This window comes from Callithrix jacchus, chromosome 12 (assembly GCF_049354715.1).
Source record: "Callithrix jacchus isolate 240 chromosome 12, calJac240_pri, whole genome shotgun sequence".
NCBI lineage: Eukaryota > Metazoa > Chordata > Mammalia > Primates > Cebidae > Callithrix > Callithrix jacchus.
The window spans coordinates 30,164,190-30,176,822 of record NC_133513.1 but is presented as its reverse complement, the minus strand read 5'-3'; the positions used below and the strand labels follow the sequence as shown (position 1 = coordinate 30,176,822).

Genomic DNA, 12,633 nt, shown 5'->3' with positions numbered 1-12,633 from the left:
CAAACATGAGCCCTTGTGGTCTTGCGGTCTCAGCTCTGCTTTTTTTGTGACTTCCCATTTCAACAACTTCAACTTTGCCCACTGCCTATGAAGGTGGTGGCTACACCGCAGGGCATGCCCCAGTGTGTGCCGATGGTAGCAAGAGGTCCCACACAGCCTCCAGTGGGGCTGGTGGTGTGGCTGGTGGTGCACTTCAGTGTGTCATTATTCAGAAACTCAGGGTCTGTGTAGACGAGGGGCGGCCCATATTTCTTTTTTCTTAAGCAGGGTCTTGCTCTGTCACCCAGGCTAAAGTACAGTGGTGCATTCATGGCTAACTGCAGTCTTGACTTCCTGGGCTCAAGTGATCCTCCCACCTCAGCCTCCTGAATAGCTGGGATCACAGGTGTGCATTGCCACACTCAGCTAATTTTTAAATTTAATTTTAATTTTTTTTTTTTTTTTGAGACAGAGTCTCGCTCTGTCACCAGGCTGGAGTGCAGTGGCACAATCTCGGCTCACTGCAACCTCCACCTCCCAGGTTCAAGTGATTCTCCTGCCTCAGCCTCCTGACTAGCTGGGACTACAGGCATGCACCACCACGCCCAGCTAATTTTTGTATTCTTAGTAGAGATGAGGTTTCACCATGTTGGCCAGGATGGTCTTGAACTCCTGACCTTAAATGATCCACCTACCTCAGCCTCCCAAAGTGCTAGGATTACAGGCGTTAGCCACTGCACCTGGAAAATTTTTTTTTTGAGGCGGGGTCTCACTCTGTTGCCCAGGATGGAGTGCAGTGGCACGATCTCAGCTCACTCCAACCTCTACCTTCTAAGCAATTCTCTGTAGCTGGGAATACAGGAGCCCACCACCATGCCCCGCTAATTTTTGTATTTTTAATAGACACAGGGTTTCACCATCTTGACCAGGCTGGTTTTGAACTCCTGACCTTGTAATCCACCAGCCTCGGTCTCCCAAAGTGCTGGGATTATGGTGTGAGCCACTGTGTCCGGCCCAATTTTTTGTATTTTCAGTAGAGACTGTGTTTTACCGTGTTGGCTAGGCTGGTCTGGAACTCCTGGCCTCAACTGATCTGCCCACCTTGGCCTCCCAAGCTAGGATTACGCATGAGAGCCACTGCTCCTGACCTAATTTTTTTTTTAATTTTTATTTTTAGAGTCAGAGTCTTGCTTTGTCTCTGTCTCTAAAAATAAAGACTTTGGCTGGAGTACAGTGGTGTGATCATAGCTCACTACAGCCTCAAACTCCTGGCCTCAAGCCATCCTTCCACCTCAGCCTCCCAAAGTGCTGGAATTACAGGCGTGAACCACTACCCGGCCAGTTTTTAAATTTTATTTTGTTTTGGTTTTTTGAATTGAGAAAGCTGATCCTGTCTATGGTCTACCTCCTCTTTCCCAGTGTTGAGAGCCACCTGCCACCAGTTCTGTGATTGCCCCTTTATTTGGTGGAGTAATGATTGGCAGGGGTCAGGTTTGGAGGAGCTGAGTGGTAAAAAGACAGGGCTGAGGTAAGGATGTCAGGAGGGGAGAAGGGAGGATTGGAGAGAGGGAAAGATGAGGATAGCAGCCTATTAAAATCTGAAACGGTGTGTCACTGTGCCACTTATCAATTTATTATCTTCAGCTTCAAATTCACTTTTTTCTGCTCTGTGAAAATGGGTCTGGACCCTTTAAATATAAATAAATACACACACACACACACACACACATACATACATACATATATATATTTTTTGAGACAGTCTTGCTCTGTCACCCAGGCTGGAGTGCAGCGACACGATCTTGGCTCACTGCAACCTCCGCCTCCCGGGTTCAAGCGATTCTCCTGTCTCAGCCTCCTGAGTAGCTGGGATTACAGGCACGTGCTGCCATGTAATTTTTGTATTTGTAGTAGAGATAGGGTTTCAACAGGTGGATCAGGCTGGTCTCAAACTCCTGACCTCAGGATCCGCTCCCCTCGGTCCCCCAAAGTGCTGGGATTAGAGGCATGAGCCACCATCACTATGCACGGCCTAAATGTTCTTGTTGTTGTTGTTGCCAGCCAGCATCGTGCTAAATTTTGCCAATAGATGGCTGAGGAGACATTGCAGGAAGAAAAGGTTTGCTTCTGGGTTCAAGAAACCCTCCTGGGAGGCTCCTGCAGCACAAGTGGGTTCCCAGCTCCCAGCTTCTGCAGGGCACGATGGCCAGCAGCACCCCAGGGTCAGCAGCTCCCCCAGGTGCCCTCTGGATGATTCTGCAGTGGAGTGCCTCTGCAGAGACACCTGCCCATGAACAGCTTTCCTGGCACCCTAGAGTGTGGATTTCCAGCAAGTTCCACCAGACTGGTACTCCAGCGACTTCTGTGCCTTCTCCAGAAACTTCTGGATCTCAGGAAGGAAGGAGGCTTTTCCTTCCTTCTTTTCTGTTTTTGAGGCAGGGTCTCACTCTGTCGCCCAGGCTGGAGTGCAGTGGTGCAATCTCAGCTCACCGCAACCTCCGCCTCCCAGGCTCAAGCGATTCTCCTGCCTCAGCCTCCTGAGTAGCTGAGATTACAGGCACGCGGCCATCATTCCTGGCTAATTTTTGTATTTTTTAGTAGAGACAGGGTTTTACCATGTGGCCAGGCTGGTCTCGAACTCCTGACCTCAAATGATCCACTCACCTTGGCCTCCCAAAGTGCTGGGATTACAGGTGTAAGCCACCATGCCTGGCTGGAAGGAGGCTTTTTCTTATATGCTCTGTCTTAGCCTGAGAGGGGTTGTGGATGTCCCTTGTATTAAGTTGGTACAAAAATAATTGTAGTGTTTGTAATTAAAAGTAATGGCAAAATGGCGATTACTTTTGCACCAACCTAATAGCTGCTCTTTTTGCTTTTTTTTTTTTTTTTTTTGAGATGGAGTCTGACTCTGTCACCCAGGATGGCGTGCAGCGGTTCGATCTTGGTTCACTGCAACCTCCACCTCCTGGGTTCAAGCAATTCTCCTGCCTTAGCCTCTCAAGTAGCTGGGATTACAGGCATGCACCGCTACACCTGGCGAATTTTTGTATTTTTAGTAGAGATGGGGTTTTGCCATGTTGATCAGGCTTGTCTCAAACTCCTGACCTCAGGTTATCCACCTGCCTCAGCCTCCCAGAGTGCTGGGATTATAGGCGTGAACAACTGCACCCAGCCTTTTTTTTTTTTTAAATATAATTTTGTTTTTTTTTGTTTTGTTTTGTTTTGTTTGTTTTTTTTTTTTGAGACGGAGTTTCGCTCTTGTTACCCAGGCTGGAGTGCAATGGCGCGATCTCGGCTCACCGCAACCTCCACCTCCTGGGTTCAGGCAATTCTCCTGCCTCAGTCTCCTGAGTGGCTGGGATTACAGGCACGCGCCACCATGCCCAGCTAATTTTTTGTATTTTTAGTAGAGACGGGGTTTCACCATGTTGACCAGGATGGTCTTGATCTCTTGACCTCGTGATCCACCCGCCTCGGCCTCCCAAAGTGCTGGGATTACAGGCGTGAGCCACTGCGCCCGGCCCAATATAATTTTGTTTACTGTTTACTTATTATCTATAGTGGGTAGAATTTTGTCTCCCCACTACCCCCCACCCCACCAAAGATATTTTCAAATCTTAAACCTTTCACTTCCTCTGAATATGACCTTATTTTGTTGTTGTTACCTTGCTCTGTTACCCAGGCTGCAGTGCAGTGGCTGGATCCTGGCTCACTGCACCCTTGACCTGGGTGCAAGCAATCCTCCTGCCTCAGCCTCTGGAGTAGCTGGGACCACAGGCACTCACTCCCACCCACCTAATTTTTTATTTTTATTTTTTAGTATAGACGAGGTTTCACTATGTGGCCCAGGCTGGTCTTGAACTCCTGAGCTCAAGCAGTGCTTCTGCCTCAGCCTCCCAGAGTGCTGGGATTATAGGCATGAGCCCTTACACCCAGCTGTAACTTTATTAGGAAATAGAATCTATGCTTAAGCTATTGTCGCTGCCATGCAAAAAGAAAATAAATGAATAAATTAATAAAATAAAATGGAAATAGAATCTGCAGATGTAATCAAGCTCATACTGGTTTAGGATGGGTCTTAATATAATGACTGGTGTCTGCATTAGAAGAGGGAAATTTGGACACAGATACATAAGAAGGAGAATGTCATGTGAAAACAGGCACAGACACACATGGAGAATGCCGTCTAGCAACAGAGGCAGGGATTGGAGTGTGGTGCACAAGCCAAAGAATGCCAAAGATTGCCGGCAGCTACCAGAAGCTAGGAAGAGGCAAGGAAGGATTCTTGCCAGGCGCGGTGGCTCACGCTGGTCATCCCAGCACTGTGGGAGGCTGAGGCGGGAGGATTACTTGAAGTGAAGAGTTTGAGACCAGCCTAGGCAACAGAGCAAGACCCCATATCTACAAAAAATAAGATAAAATAAATTAGCTGGGTATAGTGGTGCATGCCTGTAGTTCCAGCACTTTGGGAGGCAGAGGTGAGAGAATCACTCGAGCCCAGGAGTTTGAGGCTGCAGTGAGCTATGATTGCACCACTGCATTCCAGTCTGGGAGATGGGATGAGACTGAGCCCTCTTGAATGAATTTCTGGTAATTTGTTATGTCAGTTTAAGAAAAATAATACACAATCAAATCCTTCATTTCTCTAATCCTCTGTTATTGCTGATTTTTAAAAAATATTAAACCTTTTCTTGTTAAAATCGCCGTATGTTTTTCCTGTCTTGACTTAATCCAGACTTAGTCATCACCAACAAATGCAGGTACTAGTGTTTCAGCATTAAATAAAATGGAATATCTGAATTTCGAAGGTCCCAACTTAAAATTACTGCACAGATATTTTAGAGGATGGGCCATTTGCAAGAGAGGTATAAAGTCTGCATTGCAGACATAATTCTTGTTTTTTTTTTTTGAGACGGAGTTTCGCTCTTGTTACCCAGGCTGGAGTGCAATGGCGCGATCTCGACTTACCGCAACCTCCGCCTCCTGGGTTCAGACAATTCTCCTGCCTCAGCCTCCTGAGTAGCTGGGATTACAGGCACACACCACCATGCTCAGCTAATTTTTTGTATTTTTAGTAGAGACCGGGTTTCACCATGCTGACCAAGATGGTCTCGATCTTTGACCTCATAATCCACCCGCCTCGGCCTCCCAAAGTGCTGGGATTACAGGCGTGAGCCACCGCGCCTGGCTGCAGACATAATTCTTAAAGTCATTTGGAATGCTGCTGTCACACCTGAAAAAAAAAATAGAAAAGGAGCACAGATGGTGCCAGTGAGGACAGATGGCTCAGACCAAATGGAGGAAGCTGGGCTGGGCAGCTGCCAGCTTGTCTAAAGGTAATTCCTGGCATCTTATACTTTCAGGTGGAGGCCAGATCTAGGCAACATTCAGAAAGCAAATCCAGCCGGGGATGGTGACCAGCACCTGGAGTCCCAGCTACTCTGGAGGCTGAGGCGGGAGGATTGCTTGAGCCCAGGAGGTCAAAGCTGCAATGAGCTGAGATGGAGCCAGTGCACTTCAGCCTGTGCAACAGGGCAAGACCCTGTCTCTTAAAAAAAAAAAATGTCCAGATGGAGGTGTCTGGAAATCAGTACTCACCGCTAGGGTGGCAATGGTGGGGCAGAGAGGTCCAACAGACAGAAAATAGATTCACACCACTGTCACCTTTCCTCCAGAGAAAGAGGAAGGCCTAAACATGGGACAATGAGGGTTTTGTGGGGGCAGGAGGGCTCTAAATCTGGGCTGAGGTGTCCGTTTATGCGTTCAGTACATGTGAACTCCAGCCATGAGCTAGACACAAAGACTCTATGGTAGACAAGAAAGTGAGAGCCCTTGTCTTCAGAGACAACGAAACAGACCAACACAATGAGATACATGCTAAACTCAACTTATGCACAGGTTCCCCCAAGAGCACATTGCAGAGCTACAGGAGAATGCTTCCCAGTGAAAGTGATGAACAATGTGACTTTAGGGAAAAAGAGTTGCGATGGGACCAGGTGCGGTGGCTCACGGCTGTAATCCCAACACTTTGGGAGGCCAAGGCGGGTGGATCACCCAAGGTGAGGAGTGAGCCACTGTGCCTGGGTACACGTCAATAAAAAATATAGCTCTTTTGCTCAGGCCCGTGACGCCGGCAGGATGGGCAAGTATGGTGGACTTCGTACTGCTAGGAAGCTCCGTAGCCACCGACGAGACCAGAAGTGCAGGATAAACAGTGCAAGGAAGCCCATCTGGGCACAGCCCTGAAGGCCAACCCTTTTGGAGGTGCTTCTCCTGCAAAAGGAATCATGCTAGAAAAAGTAGGAGTTGAAGCCAAGCAGCCAAATTCTGCCATTAGGAAGTGCATCAGGGTCCAGTTGATCAAGAATGACAAGAAAATCACAGCCTTTGTACCCAATGATGGTTGCTTGGGCTGTATTGAGGAAAAACGATGAAGTTCTGGTTGCTGGATTTGGCCGCAAAGGTCATGCTGTTGGTGATATTCCTGGAGTTCGCTTTAAGGTTGTCAAAGTAGCCAAGGTCTCTCTGGGCCCTATACAAAGGCAAGGAGGAAGGACCAAGATCATAAATTTTAATGGTGAAAACACTGTAGTAATAAATTTTAATAGGCCAAAAAATAAAAAATATATTTTTTGGGCCAGGCACGGTGGCTCATGCCTGTAATCCCAGCACTTTGAGAGGCTGAGGTGGGTGGATCATGAGGTTAGGAGTTCAAGACCAGCCTGGCCAAAATGGTGAAACCTCGTCTCTACTAAAAATACAAAAATTAGCTGGGCGTGGTAGATGCATCTGTAATCCCAGCTACTTGGGAGGCTGAGGAATGAGAATCACTTGAACCCAGGAGGTGGAGGTTGCAGTGAGCTGAGATCCACCACTGCACTTCAGCCTGTGAGACAGGAGTGAGACTCCATCTTGAAAAAGAAAAAAAAAAAAATCAATATAAACTGGACACATTGGCTCATGCCTGTAATCCCAGCACTTTGGAAAGCCAAGGCAAGTGGATCACCTGAAGTTGGGAGTTTGAGACCTGCCTGGCCAACATGGCAAAACTACATCTCTACCAAAAATACAAAAAATTCACTGGGTGTGGTGGTGGGCACCTGTAATTCCAGCTACTCAGGAAGCTAAGGCATGAGAATCACTTGAATTGGGGATGCAGAGGTTGCAGTGAGCCAAGATTGTGTCATTGCACTCCAGCCTGGGTGGCAGAGAGAGACTCTGTCTCAAAAAAGAAAAGATAAATAAAAATAAAAATTACAACTACATGGTGGGCATGGTGGCTCACACCCATAATCCCAGGTACTTGGGAGGCTGAGATGGGAGGATTGTTTGAGGCTAGACATTTGAGACTCCCATCTCTACCAGAAAATAAAGAAAAATAAGGCTGGGTGCAGTGGCTCATGACTAATCCCAGCATTTTGGAAGGCTGAGGTGGGTGGATCACGAGGTCAGAAGTTCAAGACCAGCCTGGCCAAGATGGTGAAACCTCATCTCTACTATAAATACAAAAATTAGCCGGGTGTGGTGGCACGTGCCTATAACCCCAGCTGAGGCAGAGAATTGCTTAAACCCAGGAGGCCAAGGTTGCTGTGAGCTGAGATTGCACCACTACACTTCAGCCTGGTGAGAGAGTGAGACTACATCACAAAAAAAAAAAAAAAGAAGAAGAAGAAAGAAAAATAAATTTAACTAGTGGTTACCCTCGTGATAGGGTAGTGACTAGGAGGAATGTGAGCAGCATTAAGGATGCTACAAATGTTTTGGCTGGAGAGGGAAGTAGAGTTAAAAAAAAAAAAAATGACCAGGTGAGGTGGCTCACGCCTATAATCCCAGCACTTTGGGAGGACGAGGCAGGCGGATCATGAGGTTGGGAGATGGAGACCATCCTGGCCAACATGGTGAAACCCCATGTTTTGTATTTTTAGTTTCTACTAAAAATACAAAAAAAACTAGCTGGGCGTGGTGGCGCGTGCCTGTGATCCAAGCTACTCGGGAGGCTTAGGCAGAAGAATCACTTGAACCCAGGAGGCGGAGACTGCAGTGGGCCAAGATCAAGCCACTGCACTACAGCCTGGGTGACAGAGAGAGACTCCGTCTCAGGAAAAAAAAAAAAATTGGAGACAGGGTCTTACTCGGTTGCCAGTCTGGAGTGCAGTGTTGTGATGTTGTGATCATGGTTCACTGCAGCCTTGAACTACTGATCTCAAGCAATCCACCCACCTCAGCCTCCCAAGTAGCTGGGACTACAGGTGTGAACCCCCATGTCCAGCTATATATATATATATATATATATATATTTTTTTTTTTTTTTTTTGGGTAGAGAGGCGAGTCTCACTATGTTGCCCAGGCTGGTCTTGAACTCCTGGCCTCACCCAATCCTCCTCTGCCTCAGCTCCCAAAGTGCTAGGATGACAGTCATGAGCCACGATGCCCAGCCAATATTTTGGTTTCTTGAACTCCCGACTTCAGGTGATCCGCCCACCTTGGCCTACAGAGTGCTTGGATTACAGGCATGAGCTGCCATGCCCGGCCTATTTTGGTTTCTTGATCTGGGTACTGGTTATGTGGGTGTGTTTACTTTGTGACAACGCATTGAGCCTTCACTTAGGATTTGTGCACTTTTCTATATTGCATTATTCTTTTTTTTTTTTTTTTTTTTGAGACAGAGTCTTGCTCTGTCACCCAGGCTAGAGTGCAGTGGCATGATTTGGGCTCACTACAACCTCCACCTCCCGGATCCAAGCGATTCTCCTGCCTCAGCCTCCCCTCGAGTAGCTGGGATGACAGGTGCCTGCCACTGCAATTGGCTAATTTTTGTATTTTTAGTAGAGACGGAGTTTCACCATCTTGGCCAGGCTTGTCTCAAAATTCTGACCTCAGGTGATCTGCCCAACTCAGCCTCCCAAAGTGCTGGGATTACAGGTGTGAGCCACAGTGCCTGGCCTGTATTACATTATTCTTTATGAAAAAATTTAAATACACCCAGGCACAGTGGCTCACATCTGTAATCCCAACACTTTCCACCTGAGGCAGGCAGACTACTTAAATTCAGGAGTTTGAGACCATCCTGGGCAATGTGGCATAACCGTGTCGCTAAAAAAAGTAAAAAAAAAAAAAAAATTAGCTGGGCATGGTGATGTCAGCCTGTAGTTCCAACTACTCCAGAGGCTGAGATGGGGGATGGCTTAAGCCCAGGAGGCAGAGGTTGCAGTGAGCTGAGATGGCCCCACTGTAATCCAGCCTGCGAAACAGAGCCAGAACCTGTCTCAAAAAAAATTTTATTTTTTGGCCAGGTACCATTGTTCACACCTGTAATTCCAGCACTTTGGGAGGCCAAGGAAGGCAGATTATGAGGTCAGACGTTCAAAACCACCCGGGCCAATATGTTGAAACACCATCTCTATTAAAAATATGAAAGTTGGCCAGACGAGGTGGCTCATGCCTGTAATTCTAGCACTTTGGGAAGCCGAGGTGGGCGGATCAACTGAGGTCAGGAGTTCAAGAGCAGTCTGACCAACACAGAGAAATCCCGTCCCTACTAAAAATGCAAAAATAGCCAGGTTTCGTGGCACATGCCTATAGTCCAAGCTGTTTGGGAGGCTGAGGCAGGAGAATTGCTCAAACCCTGGAGGCAGAGGCTGCGGTGAGCCGAGATCGTGCCACTGCACTCCAGCCTGGGCAACAAGAGAGAAACTCCATCTCAAAAAATAAATAAATAAAAATTTAAAAAGTAAGTTAGCTGGGCGTGGTGGCACATGCCTGTAATCCCAGCTACTTGAAAGGCGCTGAGAAAGGAGAATCTCTTGAACCTGAAGGCAGAGGTTGCAGTGAGCTGAGATTGCACTGCTGCACTCCAGCCTAGGCAACAGAGCAAGACTATGTCTCAAAAAAAAATTTTTTTAAGTAATGTATATGTCAGTTTGTAAATGCTTGTGTAGGGCTTTACTAGGAGATTTGGTGAAGTGCTCATATTGAAGTTGTCATATGCTTGCACTGCCTTATAGGATTTCTATGAATATGGCAGCCACAGATTCAGAGTGTCACAGGTGAGTGGTGTTGTCGATTCAAATTCTACAAATGCGGCCATCTGTGTCATTTTTTGAAATGACAATTCTTGATAATATTCCAGACAAAATAAAATACAATCTTTGCTCAGTTTATACATGTGTCTGCCTCTCCGGAAAAGTCAGGATTAAAATCATGCTTATATGTTTGTGTTTATATAAAAAATGAACTTAGATTCTCTACTCAATTATTAACCTGTTCTCATGTACAGGGATGGCCATGGGGCATTCTGAAAATGATGGTGGACGAGCGACAGTTTTTCACTGAGTGAGACTATCTGGCGTGGTGTAGGACACAACTGATCCCCATGGGTTAACCCATTAATGCCAGAGGTCCACCATCACTCACTGTGACCAAAATACCCCCTCCTAAAAATTCACAAAACAACCCCTAAGGGGTGGCACTGCCCCTGTGGAGAGCCACTGCGTTCAGGCCACGGAATTAGAGAGCAAGGTTCAGCATCTGAGGAGGGATCTGCATAGATTGGGAGGTGAAAGGATTAGTTGGGGTTCAGGGAAGCTCAGCTTAATTGGAAGAAAAACGTAGGGGGGAAAATGAGGACTACCCAGCTTTGCAGTGCTTGACTCCATAAAGATTTGCTGAATTAACAAGCGAGCAAATGAGTGAATGGGTGCTGCAGAGAATAAGGAACTATTCACATTTTATTTTATTTATTTTTGAGATGGAATTTTGCTCTGTCACACAGGACCCGTGGCACAATCTCAGCTCACTGAAACCTCTGCCTCCTGGGTTCAAGCAGTTCTCTGCCTTAGCCTCCCGAGTAGCTGGGATTACAGGAGCTTGCCACCACGCCGGGCTAATTTTTTGTATTTTTAGAAGAGATGGGGTTTCATCATTTTGGCCAGGCTGGTCTTGAACTCCTGAGATAGTGTTCCACCCACCTCGGCCTCCCAAAGTGCTGGGATTACAGGCATGAGCCACTGTGCCTGGCTACATTTTAAATTTAATTTTTTTTTTTTTTTTTTTTTTTTTTTTGAGACAGAGTCTTGCTCTGTCACCTAGGCTGGAGTACAGTTACATGATCTTGGCTCACCGCAACCTCTGTCTGCTCGGTTAAGCAATTCTCCTGTCTCATCCGCCTGAGTAGCTGGGACTACAGGCATGAGCCTCCACACCCAGCTATTTTTTTGTATTTTTAGTAGAGATGGGGTTTCACCCTGTTGGCCAGGTTGGTCTCGAACTCCTGACCTCAGGTGATCTGCCTGCCTCAGCCTCCCAAAGTGTTGGAATTAGAGGCGTGAGCCACCGCACCCGGTCCCTAATTTTTTTTTTTCTTTTCCAAGATGGGGTTTCACCATGATGGCCTCCCAAGTGATGGGGTTTCACCATGATGGCCTCCTCAGGTGATCCACCCACCTCAGCCTCCCAAAGTGCTAGGATTACAGGTGTGAGCCACTGTGCCCGGCCCTAATTTTTATTTTAAGAGACAGGGTCTTGGATAGCTTTAATTAAAAAAAAAAAGAGAGAGAGAGACAGGGTCTTGCTCTGTTGCCCAGGCTGGAGTGCAACGATGCATTCATGCCTCACTGAAGACTCAAGCTCCTGGGCTCAAGCAATCCTCCCACCTTAGCATCCTGAGTAACTGGGACTACAGGCAGGCACTGCCATACTCGGCTAAGTTTTTATGTTTTAATTTTTTTTTTTTTTTTTTGAGACAGAGTTTCGCTGTTGTTACCCAGGCTGGAGTGCAATGGCACGATCTTGGCTCACCGCAACCTCTGCCTCCTGGGTTCAAGCAATTTTCCTGCCTCAGCCTCCCGAGTAGCTGGGACTACAGGCCCACACCACCATTCCCAGCTAATTTTTGTGTTTTTAGTAGAGACGGGGTTTCACTTTGTTGACCAGGATGGTCTCTTGACCTCGTGATCCACCTGCCTCAGCCTCCCAAAGTGTTGGGATTACAGGCGTGAGCCACTGCGCCCGACCTTTAAGTTTTTGTAGAGATGGTCTTGTCCTGTTGCCCAGGCTACTTGATCTGCTGGACCCCAGCAGTCTTACCACCTCGGCCTCCTGAAGTGCTAGTATTACAGGCATGAGCATCTGACTCTGTTTTCTTCGTTTTTGTTTTGTTTTTTCTTTTCTTTTCTTTTTTTTTTTAAGACAGGATGTCACTCTGTTGCCCAGGTTGGAGTGCAGTGGCACAATCTCACCTCATTGCAATCTCTGTTTCCCAGGCTCAAGGGATCCTCCCACCTCTTGTCTCCTAAGTAACTGAGACTAGAGGCACACACCACCACGCTAGGGCAATTTTTTCTTTTTTTTTGAGATGGAGTCTCTCTCTGTCGCCCAGGCTGGAATGCAGTGGTGTGATCTCAGTTCACTGCAACCTCCATCTCCTGGGTTCAAGCAATTCTCCCACCTCAGCCTCCCAAGTAGCTGGGATTACAGGTGCCTGCCACCATGCCCAGCTAATTTTTGCATTTTTACTAGAGACAGAATGTTTTACCATGTCGGCCAGGCTGGTCTGGAACTCCTGACCTCAGGTGATCCACCTGCGTTGGCCTCCCAAAGTGCTGGGATTACAGGAATGAGCCACGGCCACTAGGACAATTTTTAAATTAAAAAAAA

General features: G+C 47.1%; 1 pseudogene; it reads left to right on the top strand.

The window, feature by feature from the left end:
* Positions 1-6,017: 6,017 nt before the first annotated feature.
* LOC100410861 (small ribosomal subunit protein uS12 pseudogene) lies at positions 6,018-6,622 on the top strand (annotated as a pseudogene).
* The last annotated feature ends 6,011 nt before the right edge of the window (positions 6,623-12,633 follow it).